At 42.9% G+C, this 4,864-nt stretch overlaps 1 long non-coding RNA gene across 1 annotated transcript; it reads right to left on the reverse strand.

Moving 5' to 3' along the window:
* Positions 1-4,268: 4,268 nt before the first annotated feature.
* On the reverse strand, positions 4,269-4,864 carry LOC123068654 (uncharacterized). The gene is made up of 2 exons (XR_006431931.1): positions 4,633-4,864; positions 4,269-4,520 (listed from the first exon to the last, which is right to left on the reverse strand). It is a non-coding gene; the product is annotated as an uncharacterized lncRNA (long non-coding RNA).

The following is a 4,864-nucleotide window of genomic DNA, read 5'->3' on the forward strand; positions in this document are numbered from 1 at the left end:
TCATGACATTTTGTTTATTTGCTTCTGTGGATTAGGTAAACGCGATTAGGACCAGTGGATGAGTGAGCTGACTTGGAACTCGCCGGATTAAATTCATTTATACCGATTTTGTTTACATTTTCTCTGCAAAGTCAGTATGGATTCAGAACCTACGTGCTGTGAAAAACAATTACAATAGGAGATTCAGGCCATGTTCTTCTGATTATGCACTAGACTATAGCCATTTTCCCACAGCGGCTCATCCACTATTGGATAACCACCATGTAGCTTGTTCACTTTAGATGACCCTCTTGCTGATTTCAATAGTTCTCTATGCTGAAGCTTCAAAATGGGACTAATCTGTATTGGTGAATGTAAGATTCAGAGAAAGTGAATATCAAGCTGTTGGTGACTGCAAAAATTTGAAAGAAACGACTCTGATTTCTTCTAGTGAATGACATTGTTGAGGTTGATGTTGGTTTGTAATCTGAGTAGTTCCCTGTGTGATTCATGCTGCAGTTTGGTTTACAAGTCTCATGATACTGACAAACTTTTACACTTCATACATGCTACTTAACTGTAGTAACAGACCAAACAACTGATGAACTTGTGAACTCAGTGTTTACACAAGGGAATAAACAACTCACAAGATGGCTGAGTTTCTTATACATGCATTTCTCGTAGGTGATAGGTGCTGATCGTAAAAAGATAGATGTTGTCAAGAATTCCAATGGCATTGGCATAGCCAAGCTGATCAAGAACTCGGCAGAGAACTGCGGGATCAAGGGCTCCGACAAAAGGCGACGCCGTCGACCCGACCTCGCTGCTCACGGAAGAGTGCGACGTGCTCATCCCGGCAGCTCTGGGAGGAGTCATAAAAAAGTAATCTTCTTCTTCCTCGTCCCAGCTCACTTCATCCTATCTTCTATCAGATTAATGCTCTGAAGTTCAGTTAGAGTATCCTCCTGGCTGCTATTTTTTTCTGTATCTGAAAACATTTTTTGTTAATAAATAGTCCTTTCGATTTTCTTCTTCTCCTAGGGACAATGTGCTAAGAAAATAGGAAATTTTTCGACTAATTTAATCCATAAGTAGATAACTAGCATGGCATTGACAGAACTAACAACATACTGGTACTGATCTAAACAAGCACATACTACGCAAATAGTAGACAAATCTACACATGATGCTAGCACTGCTAATACAGAAATTATCAGGAGAGGGATAAACGCGGTATACCCTCCAGTAGGCCTTGCAGAAGTCGCCGCCGCGGTGGCAGCAGCAGCAGAAGCGTCCTCGGCGGCCTTCTTGTCGGCCTCGGTCTTCTCGGCGGCAGCGCGTTCGGCGGCGCTGGACATGGTGATGATGGAGACGACGCAGACGTAGAGGAAGTAGTGGATCGGAGGCGAGCAGTCGCGTAGTCGCTTTCCAAAAACCTATTCGTCTATCTCCCGTACAGGAACCAGAGAGACGGAGTTTCGGAGACCTGCTCTCCCGTCGACCGTGTACGCGGCGGACGGGATGGAGTCACCGGCGGCAGCAGCAGCAAAGGAACGACGGTGGGTGGTTCGCGTGGAGCAGATGTGATCTGATCGTGGCGGCTAGGGTTAGGGGATCCGACGTCTCAGATCGTGGCCCTGCTATCAGAACCTCTCCGTTAGTGACTGGCAAAAATAAGCGCATAGGTGTGAGCTCGGCTTGGCTCATTCCCGCAACCTGCAACCGCGCGGCGCGGCGAGGCGGGCTGCGGAGGAGGAGCGCGCGAGGGCCTCATCTCTTCTCAAGCTCCAATAGCATGTAGAAGAGCCACCCTAATAAACCACTCTAACTTTCCTTCCACTAGCATGGTGAGACTAAACTTTCCACCACCTTGTCATGCCACCTACATGGGCCCTTAGAGATCAAATCTGAAATTTTTATATGGGCTCTAGGCCCATCTCACATTTCAACACAATGTTGATGCCATCAAAGCAAAGTACATCATCTAGGATGCTAACCACCCAACAGACCCCGAGGCCGAAGAGGCAAGAACACCAACATTTTGCCACAAAACTAAGCTGCATTTGTTGACACATTTCACACATTGACTGACATTAGAGAAATGTACATGTTCGCGCTGCAGATTCTGGCAAAGAAGGGCGTGCTGATCCTACCGGACATCCTGGCCAACTCCGGCGGAGTGATGGTGAGCTACTTCGAGTGGGTGCAGAACATCCAGGGGTTCATATGGGACGAGCAGAAGGTGAATCGGGAGCTCAAGACTTACATGACCCGCGCCTCAAACATAGTTCTGATTATTTAGGCAGTGAATGGCGCCGTATAAAATGGACAGTAATTATGTATAGTATATCTTCGAAAACCAGAATCGGCTCAATTTGGAAGAATGCCTGCTTTATATGAATTTCTTGCCCGCTTTGCTACAAGTGCATTACCATGCCTCAACCATAATCATCCTTGAAAAATATGGCAGTCACCTTTAGTATGGAACAGAAGAAGCATGCACAACCTATTTTGTCAATGAGCAAGTTTAGCATATGTTTGTACATTGCTGATCTAGTTAGTAAGCAGAACACTGTTATAGTAAAACTAGCTAGGACATCTGTTTCAGTATTGTTACCCAGCAGGCTTAGGCCTAGATTTATTAGTTGTAAATTTGTTAGCTCCATGTATCGCATTAGTCTCGATGCAAAACATAAGCTGCAATGTATCAACTATTTTCGACATGTCTATATCAGTATTCTCTTATTTCTCTGCAGGAGAGGCTGGCATTTGACAATATGGTTCTGTGTGTGCATTGACTGTTGGTGCTGCAGCCTGTAATTTTTGTTGTGGAGTGGACCGAAGTAATCCATCAAGCTATCTGCATTATTCTGTTCCTTTTGCTGGCGAGGTAATAATCTCCCACTCAACTCGTGATGTGAGAGATAGTACTCTAACCATGATATTTACATCATTGCTCATGTGTTCTATATGCTATGGTTTTTCTTCCTTAATTACCCTGCCTCAGCCATAATCATCATCGACTTAAACCAGAACTGTATACTTACGCAGTGTATGGCGATGTATAGAATGGGGAACATGCGTTTGTAAGTAGTCACTTATGGTACTGTTTTAAAAAGAGAAGGGCTGCTACTTAGGCTTGCATGTCATTCTACCAGGCTGCTACTTAGGCTTCCATGTCATTCTACCATCAAGTTTAGGTAATCAATGTGTGAGCCCAATATTCACATCCGGGTTAGCTTTCACATTTAGTTTGAGGGAACAAAGTAGTATTAAAGCCTGATAACAATGAATTACTGAAAGGCATATCAACCATACATTTGGCGGAAGTGCTCTCTCCTAGCTGTGAGATATCTGTAACGCCTGTGTCGCCTTATATTGGTTTTTTTTTCAGTCGACTGAACGTTTCAAAGATTGCACTAGTTGGTTTGCTGAATCTCGAAATGAGATTTGGTTCTGGTAGATGATAGGTTGACTTATATCTGTTTGTGTATCTGTACTTACTTTGCTTTTTTTAGGGCTACACTTGGTTTGCTATAGAAATTTGCTAATTACTCCTGTTAAGAATTTGATCACCTTTTCTCCTTTAATCAAGTATCTTCTTGTGGAGGTGTGGATGAAGGACCCCTCCAACGTGCCAAAGATTAGCACATGGAGCTGTCGGAGCTGGACGACTCAACCTCGCCACCCACAGAAAAGCGCGGAATGGTGCATGGCGTTACCATCCATGTTGGATCGGTGGAGGATCACAACACCACACGTTGTCATAGCTTCACTTTCTGGAATGGTATGGTTGATGGCACCAGCCCCACCTCAAGATGGAGGTCACGGGTTTGCAGGGGGCATACTGGAGATTTTCAGATTTAATTGTTTGAATGTATCTTTATTTCATTTCAGATTGTGTCAAGTCTTGTGTACTACTCCCTCTGCTCCACCGGTTCACAATTACAAGATGTTTCTAACTTATATTTGTGTCTGCTCCATCTGTTTATAAGATGTTTCTAACTTATATTTGTGTCTGGTCCATCCGTTTATAAGATGTTTCTAATTCATATTTGTGAACCGAGGGGGTACTAAATATGAGCTTCTATCTAAACTTTTGTCCGCGATCTATTTGTGACGACTTCTCTCAAGGCAGGAGCCACTTTTGTGTGCATACTTCTCTTGATTCGTTCTATGTTGTCAAGTTCTTATTCATTTGGTGATCTTCTGTAATATTTGTGTTCGTTGATCATGGCCAAGTAAATCAAATTGAATTTCCTGTTAAGGCCCGATGCTTACAGCGAAACTGAACAAAATATCTAGTGAAATAATCAAATGATAACAAAGCTTTGCACGATCCTCTGCACTTTTTATGCTAATCTGAATAAACTCACTTGAATCTACTAAAAATGCATCTTGTCTACAGCTTCTAACAGCCACCAGTAAAAACTGATAATCTTATCTACAACAATCTCGAGCTCCTTTATCTTCTCTTGTTGTGCAACATCCTTCTTATTATGTTCTTGCGCCTTCCCTTCCATCTCTTCTAACAACCCATCCTGAAATTGCACAGTTTTTTTAATAAAAAATTGCACCGTGGTATTGATGTAAGCCTATCTGTTTCCTACTGCTGCCTTGTGTATGGATCATTCTGAACATTAAAGATGATACCTGAGATACTCAAAGCAGATGGCACTGCCAGATTATTCTTTTGAACTTTTGGAGTGAGAGTCGAAAGCTGAGTATCTAGAGTTCCCTTCACTGCCTCTGTAGATTAATATCTGCTCATTGTCAAATGACAGAAGAACGCAAGGAACAAGATCACACATATAGAGAACCACATAATTTAGGTCTATATTGGGATCTCTAAAAAGACTTATATTTAGGAACGGAGAGAGTACAC

The sequence above is a fragment of the Triticum aestivum genome, chromosome 3B, assembly GCF_018294505.1.
Source record: "Triticum aestivum cultivar Chinese Spring chromosome 3B, IWGSC CS RefSeq v2.1, whole genome shotgun sequence".
Lineage (NCBI taxonomy): Eukaryota > Viridiplantae > Streptophyta > Magnoliopsida > Poales > Poaceae > Triticum > Triticum aestivum.